General features: G+C 54.2%; 1 protein-coding gene across 2 annotated transcripts in view; it reads left to right on the plus strand.

The window, feature by feature from the left end:
• Positions 1–8,466: 8,466 nt before the first annotated feature.
• LOC119100736 (endophilin-A) overlaps positions 8,467–18,588 on the plus strand; it is a 37,920-nt gene continuing 27,798 nt past the window's right edge. The window contains exon 1 of one of the 2 annotated variants that reach the window (XM_037223835.1): positions 8,467–8,700. The gene's annotated coding sequence lies outside the window, so the exon portion shown is untranslated. Of the gene's footprint in view, positions 8,701–13,819; positions 13,904–18,588 lie in introns of those variants that run through there. The other variant, XM_037223836.1, reaches the window with a different exon arrangement.

Genomic DNA, 18,588 nt, shown 5'->3' on the forward strand with positions numbered 1-18,588 from the left:
CGCGTATTTTATAGGAATACGATGAAAACCGAACTTTTATATATGCCTATTGTGCGTGAACCGGCCGAAGCATTTCAAAATAGATCAACGTTGACAATATTCTATATCGGCACACTGAAAATAACGAATGCAACATTCGAACCCTCGAGCAGATGGCCAACAAGCTCATTAACTCTTCTTTTGCTGTGGTGTTCAACCAACAATGCACACGCGAAAACCTGCCTTCACAATGCTGCAGTGGTTGAGGATAACCTGAAAAGAAAGTACGAGGTTCGCAAAGTGTGTTTCGCGCTTACCCCTATTGGAGACGTCCACAACTCTGGCCCCAGCCATTTTGAAAAATCCACATCCATGCCATCACGTGTCTTGAACGGAAAGGACAGTTACAACACATACTGTTGTGAGCGCCCCGCTTAAGTGACGTTTCCAAGATTGTATGGGCACATTTGCATGCATGACGCTCCAGACTGATGTGCATGTTTTAAATCAGACTCAGCGTGCACCCCTTCCGGAGACATCCAGTGCAGGAAGTTTCTCAACACTGACGCAATCTTCATGAAAGGCATTTCATACCAAACGTATAGTTAGACATGGGACATGAAATAATGTCACGACTAATAGCACGAGAGAGACACTATAAGCAAGGAGGGCAAAAGCAAGGCTGCGTTACTTAACGAGCATTCTGGCTCCCAGTCTTACCTTGACATGAATGCGTCACCCACACATACCAACTCGTCACGGTACAGTACCCGTACCTCCACTAACTGCTGTGGTAACTGAAAGGGAACGTCTCGCCTTACTAGATTTTCTGAATCCTACTAAATTACGAGGACGATATGGCTCTCCCCACTTCAGAATGACGTTCGATATTAAATCATCCACAATACGAGACAAGGATCAATTTATCAGGAGCAAGCTCCTTGCATTAAGTTTTTAAGTATAAGCACTCTTCCCTTCCCAGTAGGAGCCTCGCAGGAGCGAACGCGTAACCCGCGCGAGGAGCGCTGCGCGAGTTATGTCTTGGTGGCGCAGACTAGATGCCGGCAAAGCTTTGCTTCGCCACTGCCCACTCCACTTCATTGCATCAGTTGGCACGTGACCTATCACACATTTGTCACGCAACGACTTAGCGGTAATAGACCGGTTATTATGATAAGATACCGGGGATGACGACCGGCGTCAGCTAGCTCATCACAGTCAGGGAGAGCTTTTCCAAATGCAAGTTCCAATTACCAGAAGCATTGCGAAAATTACTGCTTGCTTACCGGCAGGAGGCAAAGCCTCTCTCATTGCGGGGATGTAGTTTTTCATCAGTTGGGGGTTTCAGCCCCCTCCCTCAATCTTAAAATGCGGTTGAAATTTGGGAAGAAACGAGCATAGCGCATAAGTTGGGTGTAATTCTAGCCATTTTTCGTTTCAGCGTTGCATTTATTTTTTAAAACTGCACCATTGCGTCAGAGTTCATAAATCGCTCCATAAATCAAACCCTTCTGCCAGCAACCCTCCAGCCACACAACACTCACTGCAGAAGGACGTGAATGTAATCTTTCATGACGGCGGTCGGTCTCTCTCTCTCTCTCTCTCTTCCCTCTCTCTCTCTTTTGCCCTCGTCCAGCCCTCACCCTCTCCTTTGCCCTCGCCCTCATCCTCGCACCCGCCCTCGCCCTCGCCCTCGCCCTTGTTCTCGCTCTCGCTCTCGCTCTCATCGGAACAGCAACGCTACCCCAGATTTTGCAAGAAGATTCGGTAGTGCGGTAACTGGTTCCAGCTTCAAAGCCATGTTTCACATTTGTCTATTGAACAAAAGCATTGTGGGAATTGCACCACAAAAGCGTTCCAGCGTAGATGCTCGTTGATCGCCAATTTCCAATGTTCTTTGGCCTTGTGTCAGCGCAGCAACGCCACCTATAACATACGCCGATGTATGATGGCGACACCTGCTCGGTGACCGGTGCCGCCATCTGAATTCACGTCATGCACTGACCACATCCGGGGAAGAGGACCGTGTGAGAAAGATCTTTGCGCTTTGTTTTCAGGTCATCATGAGGATTTTGCTTGGAATCCCCTCACCCCCCCCCCCCCCCCCCCACTTCATTCACTGACTGACTGAGTACGTGAATCATTTGAAACGGTCTTATCGTCGGAACGTGAAACAACCCAGATTGGTGAAAATCATGCCACAGGCAGGTATTCCCACCTACAGGGCGGATCCAGGATTTCATCGGGGGGGGGGGGGGGGAGGAGGGGAGGCCGACAACATTGCACCCCCCCCCCCCCTCTCGCCCCCTAAAGTTTGGTGCCCCATCCCAAAATGTCCTCGTATTGAGCCATTGAGTTGTAAGACTTTTAGTATACCATTTTTCCACGGTAACCCATCTTACCGTGCGCAGCCCTGGAAAAAATAGCGCATGCACAAACGTGGAGTATATCCATCTTCTCCAGAGCATGGTGAATCTTTTCGTTTTGAGGCTAACGATTTCTAAAAAAATGTGATAAAATAAATTAAAGGTAGCTGCTGAGTACCATCGAAAGCGAGCGCGAACTTGATTCTTAGCTTATTTACGGCTACCCGGCTGGTTGATGTAATCAGCTGATCGCTGATGACTGATACAGAGTTTTTGCTTTGCCTGTTATGGAGGAGAACAGAATGAACTAGCATTCAAACTGCATTAAGAACGTGATATGCATGTATAATAAGCATGGCAAATTAAATAATCAACATAAATAACATATATGACGTCGGCGTCACGTAAAAATATGTTCGGCAACCGCGCGCAACTTGGCCGGCGCATAACCGACTGCTGCTCTAAGGCTAAGACACCAGGGCCAATGGGGATGGAGGCTGGGCGATCGAGGGTGCCGCGGAAGACCGACAAAGAGGCTCCCGTCAACAAGTATAGGGTCCTCAAAACACGCCGTAAAAAACCATCGTGGGGACCCCTGAACGATCGGGAGCGCTCCCGCAGGCTGACATATAGCACCTCTGCTAGGAGACGGGGCCGCCTGAGCAAAGGAAAATTACCCAGTGCTGGTGTACAGGCATTCATTTCCCTTTGCGATTGAGACCACACAGCAGTAGTGCAGGCAGAGGGGCATAGGGGACACGTGGCCCCTCCCCTTCAGGTTCCGAGGGACCCGAAGGGCAGCTCGGAACCTACGATTGAGGGCCCGATTTGAGGCCCTGAAGGCCCCAAAAGGCCAGGCAGAGGTCTCATTCAGGGGTCCCGGCCCGCAGAGCCAGGCACTCCAATGCCAGCCAGAGAGCCCTGCGCGCTGATCAGGGACCCGCTGAGTCGATACGGGCCTGTCTTTCGGTCAGACACCACCAGTAACGCACAGTCAGCACCGTGGCGACAAGGGCCTGAGGGCCCATTTCACAAGAAGGGACAAAGCTGGAGCCAGCGACTTACATTGCTCGGGGCTCCACAGCGCCTGACAGGGGCCAGAGCCGGCCGGCCAGAGACAGTATTGGAGGAGGCCCGAAGAGCCTAGAGGGTCCACCCGATCCGACAATCAAGGGCCCGACTGGAGGGTCTAAGAGGATAAAGGACTGGTAGGATTCTTTTCAAGGGCCCCGACCTGCAAAGACGGACACTCAAATAACGGTCCGAGGGACCCTCAAGTAACGGTCCGGGGGTCACATTAAGGACCCCCGCCCATAGGGCTGTGATTTGAAATAACAGTAAGATGATTTCTTGCACCGACAGGGACCCCTGAGACAGAGCGTCCCTCTACTTCGGCCAGAGATCACGAGCAACGAACACTTGGCTCCGTGTCGGTCCGAGTTTTGAGCCCATTTCCCGAACAAGGACAACGCCGGGCCCACGATTTACATAGGTCGGAGCTCCTGCAATTATTCGGGGCTCTTGTGTCGGTCAGGGGCCGATTGCCTGACGGTGTTCTGTGTTCACAAGGGCCTCGAGTGTGTCAGTGGAACATTTACTCAACAGGGACGAGGACGGGAGCCCAAGTGATCGAGGACCTCTTACGTTGTCCTGTGCCCTATGACAGGAAACATTATAACTTATGATAAATGCACACATTAAGACAATGAAAGGGTTCTGCGCCATTCAGGGCCTCCTGTACCGAACGGTGGGGCCTTCAGCCCAATTCCAGCATGGACCCGTCAAGCCGAACTGGAGACTATGCGCCAAATATTGGACCACCTGTGACAATCAGGATGTTGTTGCGTCGATGAGGGTCCCTGTGTCGATCCGGAGTCAGCTGTGCGGGTCAGAAGGCCTCCCGCGTCAGGGAGCGGACCAATGTGACACGATATATCTCTCCAATGGCCTCTGGATCGGCCAGGGATGCCGCTCCGTGTCGCCAGAATGACGGCCGGAAAACACATCGCAGTGGAACAGAATGGCCATTCAGCCCTTATCCGAGAGCAACAACGTGCCTCGTAGTGTTGTTTTCAAGGGGACTCCTTTACCGGAAGGAAATAAGGGGTCTCATTAGTGTCGAATGGGGTGGGTCGAGATGAGTTCAATACGCACGAGGCCATCCTATGTGTCCCTGAGAATGTTTACTATTTTGCGTAAACGACTAGTGAAACAAATAACATCAAAAGGTATGAGCCTGCGTGTCGGGTGCCATTAGTATAGTCGTTGACGCGCCTGCGTTAAGCATTGTGCGTCTGGGAAACCACAGGTACGGGGTACAATTCCCCGCGGTGCTCGCCGTTCCCGCCAGTGTAAGGGGCTGACGGCGCGATACGGCCCCAGCAGCTGAGTGCGTCATAACGCCCCAGTGGCACGCCCGTAGTTTCGGGGAGCAATGACGGCGGTGCCTTGGGTTGTAGTTTTCGTAAAACCGAGCGGCGCTGGCCAATGCAAGTAACTCCAGAGGGCGGGTGCCGAGCGCACAATGACTTTCGTGAAATAATGTTTCTGCATGCCTTTCAAAATTAACTTTACGGTTTAAAAATCGCACTGGGTGATTTTTCACAGCTTTGAGGCTGCTTTTATTATTGTTGGACAGCTTAACAACTATAGCAGCACGGACAATAGAGATTTTATCTTTACTCTTCGAGCTCCACCACCAAATTTCAGTACCACTTCGCGGCGCTGGAAAGACTGATGCGTTATTGTCATCAATCTTAAGATCGCACGGGTGAAATATACGCCCGGAATATCTTTTTCGTATGATTTGGTCTCCGAAAGGGTTCAAAGACGCTTCTTTCAGATGCGTCACCATTTTCGTCCACCTGTTGGTCACGGCTTAGTGAAGCCGCGGGGCTAACGCCGCGCGGCCTATGTCCACCCTATTGGCCAAGCATAAGGCCCAACAACAGCGCAAGGCCTCTGGACATTGTGATGAGCCCCACAATTTTCCCCGATCACCAACCCCTCCATCTGTGAAGAATTAAGTTTTCCGCTCACGAGCTTTCCACTTTTGCTGGTGACTGTTCTTGGTCGTCTGGAAACCTTAAGAGGTCCAAGTTATTTGTGTTTTCTGCAAGAGAACTGTGTCAGTTGGGCCAATTATGGGCCTTTCGAAGTCTATGGTCTCCTCGGGGCACAAGGAGGGCATGGTCCAGCGCCCCCCCCCCCCCCCCTTCCCTTCTGGATGCACAACTGGCACGGGCAGCTTATAGGTGGGCCGCGACAGGAACATATGGCCATCCATTCAAATACGAAATACCCGAGACACGATACGATGGGCTCCGGAAAGATCGATTGCGCCCGAGCAGGTTAACGGATGGGGCGCTCTATAAGGTCTTGGGGCCTCTAACAAGAGTGCAGAGCCCTCCATTCAGATAGGAAATACCCAATACCCAAGATAGATCGGCCCCGAACAATAGAGTGTACCCGACTAGGCAATCAGATAGGGACCCCGACAGGAGTGTAGGGCCCTAAGTAAGTCACAGAGAATTAGAAGGGCCCTAGACCAATCTAGACGGCCGATGAGCATACCGTGAGTGCGCGGGTAGGTTAACCGAGACCAACGTGAGGGGCTCCTGAGCAACCGAGAATGTCCCAGCAGGTTAACATATGGGGCCCCCGGCTAAAGCGCAGAGCCTTTCGGGTCAGGGTGTACTTTCCTGCCTAACGTTAGAAAAAAATCATTGTACACCATGCGTCGTGTTTAAGGCAGGACATATCGTAAATAATCACAAAACAGGTAGATTCATGCCTGGATTCAGGTTCAGATTCCTAGATTCACCCTCGATTTTTTTTATAATTACGATGGCGGACTCCCGGGTGCCGCACAAACACAGCAGCCGCGACACCGGCGCCATTACTGCGCGCGGTCACATTACTGCGCATCAAGCAGCATCAAGAACCATAAAAATGTACCGGGCCAAGGTAACAAGAACCCATGAAATTTGATCCTCGACGCCAACGGGACGATGGGTTGCAGGGGGATTGGGTGGGGAATGTAAAGCAAAATGAGAACATGGCGGCTAAACAAAAGCTCGCTATACGGCACCTGTAAGCAGAAATATTGTATTTACGCAACGGCAATGCAGAAACGGCGCTGGGGAGTCCAGGCGGTGCAGTGCGCGCGGCGCTCGGGAGCTCGCCGCCACAGTTATTGAAGTTCGAAGGTAGGAGCATGATTCTACCTGTTTTGAGATTATTAATGATATGTGCCGCCTTAAACACGACGAATGGCGTGCAGTGATTTTGTCTAACATTAGGTAGGAAAGTACACCTACATCGCCTTTCGGACAGATGGGAAGGATCCGTGGAAGAACTCTGATTGACAAGAGTGCCCCAGCACATTAGCAGGAAGGGCCTGGCAACAGCGCAGGTCCCGTCGGGCAAACGCAAAGAAATCGAGGGCGACGTGGAAGGCTCCTTGCCGATCGGACTGACTCTGCAGGTAGACGTATACGGCCCCTGGAAACCGCATAGGGCCTCTGGGCGGCGTAATGAGTCTAAAAATCTCCCAATCACCACCCTATAAGTCGGTGAATAATTGTTTTTGTTTTTCCATGGGCCGTACACTTTCGCCTGCGAATGTTCTTGTTCGACCAGAAGCCCCAAGACGTCCAATTTTGTTGCGTTGGGTTTAACAACTGCGTATGTTCGGTAGCCTAGCCTAGCCTAGCCGGTCGGTAGCCCTTCGTGGCATTTCGGCTCCCTCGGGGTCACAGGGGGACATGATCCGCCCCCCCCCCCCCACCTCTGGATCCACCCCTACACACCCGTCACCAGCGTCGGTGCCCATCCTCGCTGCAGCGGCATGGTCCACCCAGTCATTTTCTGTGAGAAAGCTGGGGCGAGGAAGGGGTAAATCCCTTCCTTATCCCGTTTCCGACGCTCCTGCTATACTGCGTTCATGACAAGGTTCAAATCAGCCAATCGGCATGTCAATACAATTTACAATCACAAGGGAAGGACGGAAAGGGGAGTAATTAAAAATACTCCTGTCATAAAAATCCGTATCGCGTCCACGATCATTTGCAACAGTGACATGACCCCGATGTCACCTATCCGGCGATCACACAATCTACCGGCATAGTTTTCGGGTCATCAGACCTCTGAAATGCGCGGCAGTGGTTACACTTGCTATGCGCTATAACGGTCAGAATATTTTATGTGGGGCAATGCAAGCCTCTTTTTTGTTCTCAGGCGACGTTCTAAAAATATCTGGAGACGGGGGGCGTCAAGCCGGCTGCGTCGGGGGCCGGCGCAAAATATTTCCTTTTTCCGGCCTATGCTGCCTGGCATAAAGCAACACAAAATTAGGAAAACATGCACTCACAATATCCGTCTGTGTTTCCATGGCACACAGGCAAACACGGTAACTTACACAGTAAATGGAACGGACGGCCGGTCAGTGCTGATTACCGCATTGGGTGATCGCATAGCACAGCCGCAACAGTGGCCTAGGCTCGCCGGAACAGTTGCGATCAGAAAAGACTTGAAATTGTATTCAAATTGAAAATGAAGGCAGAACTTCCACATTTTCATCCAAATTCGACACAGACTTCTTTACAAGTGTTTTACAGAGTTCCTTTCATTTGCAGAGTTACAGCTTAGTGGGCGGAATGCTGGCCTATAATATAAATCCACAACAGCCTTGTTTTTGTGTTTTATACTATCCTTTTTCCTATTTCTAACGGATCCAGAACTGGTGCACTTCCCATGAGTCAATATTCAGACTCACGAAAACTGCACCCCGCCCTTCCAACATCTCTTCACTTTTGATGTCTGTATCAGCTGACAAGAAAACTTTAACCCATCTGTATCATGATTTGATGGGTATGTGGATTTTAAATGCCGACTCGAACCAGTCGTGCTTATTTTGATGTATAGAAAACAGATTTTGAATAGGATTTCAGCTCTTTATGATTTTTTTGTATCTATACAATTATGAATTTATATTATGGCTCCGTATACTGAACACTAACTTATTATTGGCTCACTAGACAGCTGTAATATGCAAGCGGTTGAACCTTAGCACGAGGCGACTGAGGTCGAGATATTACGACAAAACGCAGCTGATGTTGATTGCCGCATGTGGGGTGTGTGGTCCGTATTGGCCCGTCCCATTAGTGTGCAGGGAGAGCCGGCGTTTGTCTGTTCGGGTTCGTGCGGAGGGAGATGTGCATATCCCCCACATTGTTGATTGACGAACACCGTGCTTACTGTCTGTCAAGGTCCTTTTAGGATTGCTTTTCGGTTGGCTGGTTGCCGGTCTGGAGGTACTTCTGCACTGCCGCTGGCGCTGCAGGCGGTTAGCAAGGTGAGGTATTTTTTCCGGTCCAGGAAAAATGCATGCTTGGGTACTTGTATGATGGTGTCATTTGTGTTCTCAAGCAAGTATGTATGTATCTTCCGCGTGTATGTGGCTGAGCTGTTGCATAGATGGGTGCATGTGGATGTGGCAGTGTGGTTGGCATTGCCAGCATGAGATGAAAATTGTATGAAAGTGGCCAGGCTTAATAAAACTTTATCCATCGATTTCAGTCTTTGTTGTAGTCTGGCTGGCTGATATTTATTTATATGGCTGATATTTTTTTAATGAAACAGGCTTAATGACAACATGATAATGAAGCATGGGCATGTTCATCATATAAGTATGCACCCAGGTGGCAAATGCAGGTAAGATAATGTTTTAGCAAATGATAACTATCTATGGTCTTATCAGTAGTATGTAGGGTTCAATCTGCAAAGCATGAAAATGTTAGATGGTTTTGGTCAGATTGGAAAAATTATGCATGTTGCACATATTTGGCATATCAGCATCACAGGAAATATTTCAGAGCTGTGCCATAGATCATAATGCTTAGTGCTTGGAATGCTATTGCCATCCATCTCACCAGATAGAGAGCAAGTCTTGAGAAAATTGTGATGTGAAGATAATGTGAGGGAAACACACTGAAAACATTCTTACACAAGAATAAGTTTAGGATTGAGCATATTTGCTTGGCCTCAGTTTGGCACACTGTTGCCACTCAGGCATCTTTTGCAGTTGATGAATTTTTGCAACCTGGGTTTTGGACAGGTTCTACGCACCTCATGCATCTATCCCTCTGAGAAACCTGGTTTGTTGCTAGGTTTTACTCAACTTTTTCAATATCACAAATACATTTCAAGATTAAGTGGTCTAACTTCAGGGAATAGCTGTAAAGTGAAGTCCAAATTGCATGAAACATACAAGAAGAGTGATTTGGGACCATATAAGATTGTTCATGTGCTCAGTCAGTAACAAATGCTAATCATTTTTGTTTTGTTGTACAGTTTGCATGCAGTGTGTGAAACCATATGAAATGTAAATATGAAATGGCTAAGCTTCTAAAAAATGTAGAATCTATGAGCAAGTGATATGCTCAGGTAGTTAATGGGCTGCCAAGTCCAGTAACTTATAAACTGCCTGAATTGCCATGCATTCTATGTCATACATACAGACAGTGGGGAATGTCTTAAAATGCATGATCAGAAGATACAGGCATGAGGAGTATTTGGCATGGGTTTATCAACTCTGCCTAGGCTGCTCATAATTTCCACCCTGTTTGTTTTCTGCATATTGTTGTATGGTGCTGCATTTGCAAGTGTTTTCCATTCATGCATGGTTCTCCAAATATCCAGCTATTTATTTTGTAGTTATTTTTTGTGCTGCACTGCCAGTGGGGCACCTTTTACATAGAAGAGAGAGTGCATGCACTCCAGTTTATGTCCCAGGATGTACCAATGGCTCTGCCAGTTGCAAGATTTTTGGAAGTTGATAGGGATAAGGGAGCTAACCTTCTATCTCTGGGTAAATTTAGCATTAATTGTATCTTCTTTCATAAAATGAAGCAATGGGTTAGCATCTCTGCTAATCTGTATTCAGTAATAGTATTTTTATGTCATGCCATACAACTTCTCATATGTTTTGTTATCACCAGCTTATTATATGTATATATATATATATATATATATATATATATATGCATGTATGTTTTTATGCTGCCCATCAAACCCATTCTCTCAACCCAAGCATGATGGGTGCTTCGAAACAGGGGAGGGGTAGGAGCAAGTTTTTTGTTGACGAGTGTAATATTATCAAGTCGTGAGTTACTGAAATCACTGCATGCTCAGGACTTTTTATTGACAGATAAAGCAGGGCTGTTGAGGCTGCTCAGAGGCAAAATGTGCTGGTAGAGAACCGACCTGCCTCGGGGCTGCCATTGGCTTCAAAACGGTCCTTACATGGCAGGTCACGAAATATCCGCAACACTTGACCTTTGCAGCACGTGACCGCTCTTTTTGAACGTTCAGGAGACGGCCTGGTCCGTAGCACAACACCGGGCGCGGTTTCAGCGCAATCCCAGCTAGGCCGGTCGCGGTCAAGTGCTGCCCTGGCCACCGCCCCCGTACGGCCCCAAAACGGCCCCAGTGCATCTCCGGCTACCGCCCCAGTACGGCTTCGGCCACCTCTTTAGTGCGTCCTCGGCGGACCGGGACGCCCCAAGGCGTCCCGAGGAGGTCCCTGCACGACACCACGACAGCACCAGCAGACAACGTGGTGGCAGAATGTTACATCACCGGAGTGGCACGTTCCACGTGTGAGGTGCCGGTGCGGCGCCCGGTTGGGCTGCCCGGGCCTCGCCCTGGTCTGCCGTGGCGTTCAGGCGTCTGGAGTTTCTGCGCGGCAGAGTTGTGCATTTCGTCCGCTGCTGGAGACTATCAGCAGCGGCTGGAGGCGGCCAGCAGTGGTGTGCCGCTGGGGCATGCCACCGCACCGGGTTCGGCGCCTCCGCGCTGCCGGAGTGCCCTGATCTGATGTGCCTTTTGAGCGTCCTGGTGTGCTGTGCGGCTGAAACGCGCGTTGCCATGGTGGCCAGGCGTACTGCGTAGGTAGTCTTCCGATCCCCATCATTGATATTCTGGGTGTATCCCAGCTTGCTACCGTAACGTTCTGGTCTGCCGCGCCGCGCTATGGTATCATCTAGCGGCCTTTGTAGAAGCCATCATATCGTTTGGCTCACTTGTCTGCATAATGGTCGGTCCTATCTTGGTCTCGGGATCCACTGGTGGAAGCTGTCGCGGTCTGCCGTGTTGGTGTTGGGGGTCCTGCCTCCGTCTCGGTTTGGTGGGTCCTGCCTCGGCCTTGGCCTGGAGGGCGACTGGGTCCTGCCTCGGCCTCGGCCTGGAGCGCTGCAGGATCCTGCCTCGGCCTTGGCCTGGAGGGCGACTGGGTCCTGCCTCGGCCTCGGCCTGGAGCGCTGCAGGATCCTGCCTCGGTCTCAGGCTGGACTGGCCGAGCCATTGCCAGCTGCCTAAGCTCGGTTTCAATCGTCGGCCGTTTTAGTCCGGCGCGGAGCGAGTGCCCGTGGGAACCGGAGACCGCCGCAAGCCTCCATGAGTCGGCGCCCTCCGTCCGTGTGTGTTGGGCCGGCGCGACGCGACCCCCTGACCTCGGACCCGAACCGCGGCCGCGGCCGTGGCGCTCTGCCGGCACTGCCGCTTGTGCCGGTCGATCACGTCCTCTGACTGTCCAATTTCACGTGATCAGGGTTCGGGGCGGCTCTGCGCTCTTGCAGTGCGCCGCCGGCCGCCCGTCTGTGTGACTGTCGTCTGTGCTGGGGTTAGCCCCCGGCCGGAGGCTGCGCGCCTCGACGGGCCGTTCCGGCGCGCTCCAATCGATGCCGGTCTGAGCCGCTTGGTCGGTCCGGGGCACAGCTGCCGACGCCCGGCGGCGGCAGGAAGCCCCACCGCGCCGATGTCAGACGTCCGCGCTGGTCGGCCGCTGCTGAACAAGGGCCCTACCGGCCCCCGCCGCTGCCGCGGCCGCCGCCGCTGCCGTGCCGCTGCCAGGCCGTCTGGGTGACGGACTCGGCCGTCGCCGCTCGCCTGATAATGTCTGCTGCAGCCGCGCTGCTGCTGGTACGCAGGCGATAACCCCGTTGGCTGCCGGCCGGGCCGTCGCGTCGGCCGGCGCAGGTGCTGGTGCGCGGGTGGCTATGCCGCGATCCGGCTCTGTGGTGAACTGAGCGGGCTCATGGGGGCCGGAAGTCCGTTATCGTGGGCACATTTCGCTTGCGTTCCGGCGAAGCGGCAGCTCGTCGCCGGTCGTCGTTTCCCGGTCTGAGATGATCGTACTCGAAGCTGTGGAAATCGTTTCGCGGGTAGATTGGAGCATAGAGTTGGCACCTTGTTACTGATAAGTGTTTCGAACTGCTGTTCCACTTCTAGCATGGTTAAAGAGCTGCTTGTATGCGCCGTGCAAGCGTCACTCCATTATCGACAGCCGTCGCCATCGCCGGCCTGCGTTGTCCCAGTGAAGGCGAGCGATTCCCGAAGACTTGCTCACCAGAGTGGGTATCTTTCACCACTTTCACCCGTGACACCGTCATGGAGGTAGACTGATCCGCGCGCCGCCGACTTCAGTCTGCGCAAAGCTCGGTTTCTTGATCGTTGGGAAATACTGGGGCAAGCGGATGTCAGCTCGAAGCCTGCATGGCTTAACGGGACCTGCTCTACGTGTGACTCAGGTCCCAGTGGGGCTGCAAGATCGCGTCGCGTTTTCCGGGTTCTGAACGTTTGCGCATGTGTGTGTGTGTGTGTGTGTGTGTGTGTGTGTGTGTTGTGTGCGTGCGTGCGTGCGTGCGTGCGTGCGTGCGTGCGTGCGTGCGTGCGTGCGTGCGTGCGTGCGTGTGTATGTGCGTTACCGGCGGCAGTGTTCATGCGGGCCCATGTCACGGAATAGGCTTCGGTGGTGAGCCCGACTTCTTGCGAGCGGCGCTGGCAGTTCCGCGTCTCTGGTTTCCAGCTCTCCCCGGTAGCAGCATCGGGCTGGGTCTCGTCTGACGCTGGCAGCTCCGCGGCTTTGGCCTTCAGCTCTCCCCGGTGCAGTCGGTAGCAGCATCGGGCTGGGTCTCGTCTGACGCTGGCAGCTTCGTGGTTCTGGCTTTCAGCTCTCCCCGGTGCAGTCGGTAGCAGCATCGGGCTGGGTCTCGTCGGACGCTGGCGGCGGCTCACCCGCTGCTCTGGGCCGCCATGGTCACGGACCAGATCGTCGTCCGCTGCGCTGGATTCTGGGCCGAGCGGGTTCTGGGCACGCCCGCGCCGCCAGAGGCGCCGCCGGGTCCGCTGTCTGCGCCTGATGGTCGCAGCCGACGCTGTTGCAGCGGCTCCATTAGCGGTGATGAGCACGGCGCGGCCGGCCAGACCGGCCGTCGGGGGTGGTGCCGCTCGGCCGCCCTGACCCACTTCCCCGCAATCGATGTCCCGCTGGCTGGAGGGAGCCCCGTCAGCGCCCGCGGCCTTCGCCGCCGCCGCCGCCGCCGCCGCCCGGCCCGCCTGCGATTGATCGGCCTCCGGCGCCGTCGCCGCCGGCGCGGCAGCCGCCGCCACCGCCGCCGCCGCGTCGTCAGCAGTGACGCTCGCGCGGTCGGCTCGAACGCGCGCCCCACCCCGGAGCGGTCGGCAGCAGGCGGCGCCAAGACGCGGGCAGACGCGAGGTGAGCGCCGATCCCGGCGCGGCGCGGTTGTCCGGCCGGCTCCTGTCCAATGTCGTAGAAACGCTTTGACGCGTCCCATCGCTCGCGTCGGGCCATTTCCGGCGTGGTTTCTTTGACAGCTCCGCCGCTGGCTTCCGGAGACAGCGGCGCTGTTGTCGGCGGTGGCGCCGGCAGCCCAGCCGGGCGCGAGCGGGGCCGCTGTACCGATCGGCCCTCCCCCGCGGCCGTACCGCTATCGATTGTGTTACGGCGCCGTCGAGCGACCAGCGGGCCGCGCCGCCGCTGGGTCGGTTTGTGACCACTCGGCCGACGCGGCCACCGTCCTGGCCCGGTGGGCGGGAAACGCTGTCCCCGTCCAGGAGGCTCGTCGTTCGGTTTGTGCAGGGGTTTTTGTTGGAATTGTCTCGTAGTTTAGTGCGTTTTCGTTCGAGGAGGGAACGGAATTTGAAAACCACGTTCGTGCTTGCCTATGTGTCGCCGATGTAATTGCTCGCCTGGTGTGCATTCCGTTCAGAGCCTGCTCCTGGTCTGATCCATAATTGAGGCTAGCTGGAACATGCACCAACAACCCGTTTATTGTGTCACATGTTGGACACGGAGCACGGTTTTATTCCCTGGGGATGGGTCGCAAGAATGCTGTGGCACGCTTTGATGCCGCCGCCTCCGCCTGTTCCGCTCGCTACGGCTGATGGCTGCATCCCCCGCTGTTGCAGCGACTCCCTTAACGCTGATGGGTGCGGCGCAACTGCCCCGACCCACCTCATGATCTCATCGGTAAATGACCTCGTTATAATCAATTAGTTAAGTATAAAAAAGGTATTTGGACATCGCCCGTAACTCGTATTGCCCACGGCGGGAAACACGCGGGCTCCGTTGTCCACGGCGAGAAACCCCTGGCTCCGTTCTCCACCAGCGTGTTAAAAGCCGGTGATATGATTAGGGTGCATCCATAAATGTTTCCAGTCCCTGTAGACAGTTCAGGGCAAGGCGTTCTGACATTTTCGTCAGACGCCTCGTCAAGCTGCCTGTAGAATGGAGCCTTTGCCGTAGTTAACCAACCATTGCTCCAGACACTGCCTGGGACAGTCAACAGCGGCGAGTGCTGTGACTGTTGCGGGACGCGTCAGACTCGTGGCCGGCGGCTGTCTTCATCATCAGACGGCGCGCCTCGCGCCAGCATCGCTGGCCGCCTGGTGACGCCGCCTGCGGACACACGGCGGTCGCGCGCGCTCGAGCGTTGCTGGCCGGCTGGTGACGCCGCCTGTGAACACACGGCAGTCGCGCGCGCTCGGGCGCGACTGCCTAGTCGCTGTCCGCCTAGTGACGCCGCCTGCGGACACACGGTGGTCGGGAGCGCTCGAGCGTCGCTGGCCGCCTGGTGACGCCGCCTGCGGACACACAGCTGTCGGACGCGCTCGAGCGTCGCTGGCCGCCTGGTGACGTCGCCTGTGGACACACGGCAGTCGCGCGCGCTCGGGCGTCGCTGGCCGCTTAGTGACGCCGCCTGCGGACACACGGCGCTCGAGCGTCGCTGGCCGCCTGCCCGTGGTCCCAATCGAGGCGCACCCGCTGCTCGACTGGTGGCGCGCGGCAGATCGCGACGCGCGCGAGGCCTGTCGACGCCGACCGAAGCTGCCCGTCGACGTCGATGCAGGGCGGCAGTCACCTGGAGCCCGTCGGGGGCTGGGCTCGAGTGCTCAGACGACAGCGATCGATGGTCGAGTCTGGCCTCCTCGGGCGATACGATCGCCTGGTCCGCGGCCATTGGCAGCTTGAGCCGTCCTCTCCGCGCAATATTGGTCACTTGGCCGGTTCTTCCACGTGTTTGGTGCAGTGTGCAGTACACGGTGGTGCCGTGTATGGAGCTGGCTGGTCCTCGTGACTGCCGGAGGCGGGCAGCGATAATGTCGTGCGGGCTCTGTGCGTCTCCGTCTGGGGAGAGCCTATTCCAGCACGTTCAAGCGGCTGAACCGGTCTGCGTCAAGCGATGCGTCGTACAGCTGAGTGCCCCAGTCAGGTTACGTTTTTCAGTGGGGGGAAGGGGGGGGGGGGGCTGGGAGGCGAGTCCATGAACCTTGCTCACCCGATTCCTCTCCCAGCGGCCGGGATCTGCGGCGCGTGCCGCTGCGTCCAGAGGGTGACTCCCTACAGCTGGTCTGCGGCGGGCGGAGCCTCTCGCAGCGGCTGGGATCTGCGGCGCTTGCCGCTGTGTCAAGAGGGCGACTCAGTCACAGCTGGTCTGCGGCGGGCGGGGCCTCTCCCAGCGGCTGGGATCTGCGGCGCTTGCCGCTGTGTCCAGAGGGCGACTCAGTCACAGTTGGTCTGCGGCGGGCGGGGCCTCTCCCAGCGGCTGGGACCCGCGGCGCGTCGCTGCTGCGTACGGAGGGCGACTCCCTACAGCTAGTCTGTGGCGGGCGGGACCTCTCACCGCCGTATCCGGAGGGTGACTCCCTCACAGCGGCCAACTGTCTCCAGTCCCACAGCCTCGCGGTGACACCGGGCCAAGGAAGCGGGCGGATCCGGGCGTCGAGCTATCGGTAACATAAGGTTTTCGAGAGGATAACCGGAGGTGTGGAGTGCTAGATTTAGGGACTATTCATTTGGATTTGGAATTTGTTTTAGGTATTGCATGAAAATTTGAATTCATGATTTAAACATGGATTTAATCTGGTATTTTATGGCAAATGTTGCCTGCAGTCCAATGCAGATAGTTCTTTTCTGCGAAGCTCCTTGTGTCCACCTTTGAATTTGTCTCGAAGTGATAGCGATTGGGTCCCAATCCCAATGGCTCGAACACCAGGTCATGTGTGCAACCTCACAACCTGATACGGAGACCCACAGTCCGAGATGGTTGGGCTCAGCCCGTGGTTGACAGCAAGACGCCTTTTGCGCGCTGGACGACCAACGGATAACAGATGTGATTGTAATCGTGCGGCTGACACAAAAACACGTGCGGATGATATCTGGTGTCTTTTTGGACTCGTGCAGATGGCAGTTGCAGTGCGTATGGTGTCCTACTTTAATGAGTTCGGCGGGCGGGGCGCTGTGACGTTAACGTCCGCTCGCGCGTTATCTATGTCTGGAATACTGGGTACCTGGGGCTTGCCCGGACCTGGAAATCCGAATCGACTGGGCGAATTAATTAGAAGACGTGAACATTTCCGGAGACAGGCGGAAGTGTTGAAAAATGCAAACACTTTGTGTGTCAAAAAGAAAGTGGTCCTCGCGCCCACGTAGTTGGCATGGCCCGCTGCTGCCTCGGGTTAGCTCATAGCGTGCTGTATTTGAGACCGGTTTCGAAAAGTGATGCCGTGCGCCTTTGGAGCGGACATTGTTGGAAGCCGCTGGGTGATTTGCACCTGTCGCCTAGGTCGTACGGTCTGTTCTGTGGCTCCACTTACTTGCCGAGGCTTGACATCAATGCTCAGTAACACCCGTATGCGACTGGATTCATGGTTTGCACGCAAGGGCTCGTGAGAGCGCAAAAATATCCACGCCTTTGTCCGTATATTTCCTCTTCCGTCAGTATTAGTAAGCGTCGTCACTCTGTGACGGCTGGCCGCCGAGATCCGAACCGGATTCCGACTTGCGGTGTACACGTTGTCGTAGTTCGAAAATTTTACGTTTTTCATGCTTAATGAATGGTGAGTGGAAAAATGGTACCATTGCAATTGCAGAATTATGCCCCCTGATCAGAGCATCCGGCAGCCCGACCTCACAGACTACTAGCTGTCGCTGACAGTTGCATGGTGATGCGATCGTTGATTGATACGCTATCATCACAACAACAATAAGGTATCACTCGGCCTGCAGCTCGCGCAGGTGCTCCTAATTAGTACCCGGTAAAAAAACGCACTACCATTCGGCTGCCATACTCAGTGGTCGCTGTGTACCTGCCTGCCTCCAATCGTCAGTGAGTTTATTAACCACGTTGTCAACTTGTGTACGCTGAGATGACCTGCTTTCCCAACGGACGTCCCGTGCCGGGAGGACCAGGCGACCGGCGGATGGCGAGCAGACAGCCAATCGCCGGCACGTGCCCGATCACTTCGCCACAAACTGGAGCGTATCAGCACACTCAGCATGCATCGAACACAGTGGAGAATTGGGTTAGATTGGATCTAATTGTATTGGATTTTCTGTGGGTGGGAATTGTCGTTATGTGTCTCTCCAGATTAAGGAAATGCAGTTATCGGCATGCATTTGATCATTTTCTTGTAAATATTCGAAGACATGCCGTTGAACGCAGCCATAGGACCTATAAGTATCAGTATTGATTATGAGATTACCCGTCTGCTTAACGGCTTGCAATGTTCCCGTGTCGACAAATGGCACAGGAGATCCCTCTCCGCGCAAAGACATGAGGTGAATACCCTCACGGGCACCAACCGAGTGGTGCTGAGATTAAGTGACGCTTCAGCCCGCTCCAAGACACTCCCAAAACAACTACACGTATCATATCAACATATCAGCTAATTATACACGTGTGCATATATCACTTATCATAGCAAGGCTTTTTGAGGATCGCTTTACTGGAATTAGACAGCATGTCGGGGGTGTCATGTGAACAGGTGAGTATCACATCTCGTACCACAGCTGTACCACCGTGCAGTTGTAATCACACTGTGGCACGGAGACGGAATGACTTCGTGCATGATTCCGGTCCATGGTCACCAGAAGGATCA

The sequence above is a fragment of the Pollicipes pollicipes genome, unplaced genomic scaffold (genome assembly GCF_011947565.3).
Source record: "Pollicipes pollicipes isolate AB1234 unplaced genomic scaffold, Ppol_2.1 Scaffold_4881;HRSCAF=5763_pilon_pilon_pilon, whole genome shotgun sequence".
Classification (NCBI taxonomy): Eukaryota; Metazoa; Arthropoda; class Thecostraca; order Pollicipedomorpha; family Pollicipedidae; genus Pollicipes; species Pollicipes pollicipes.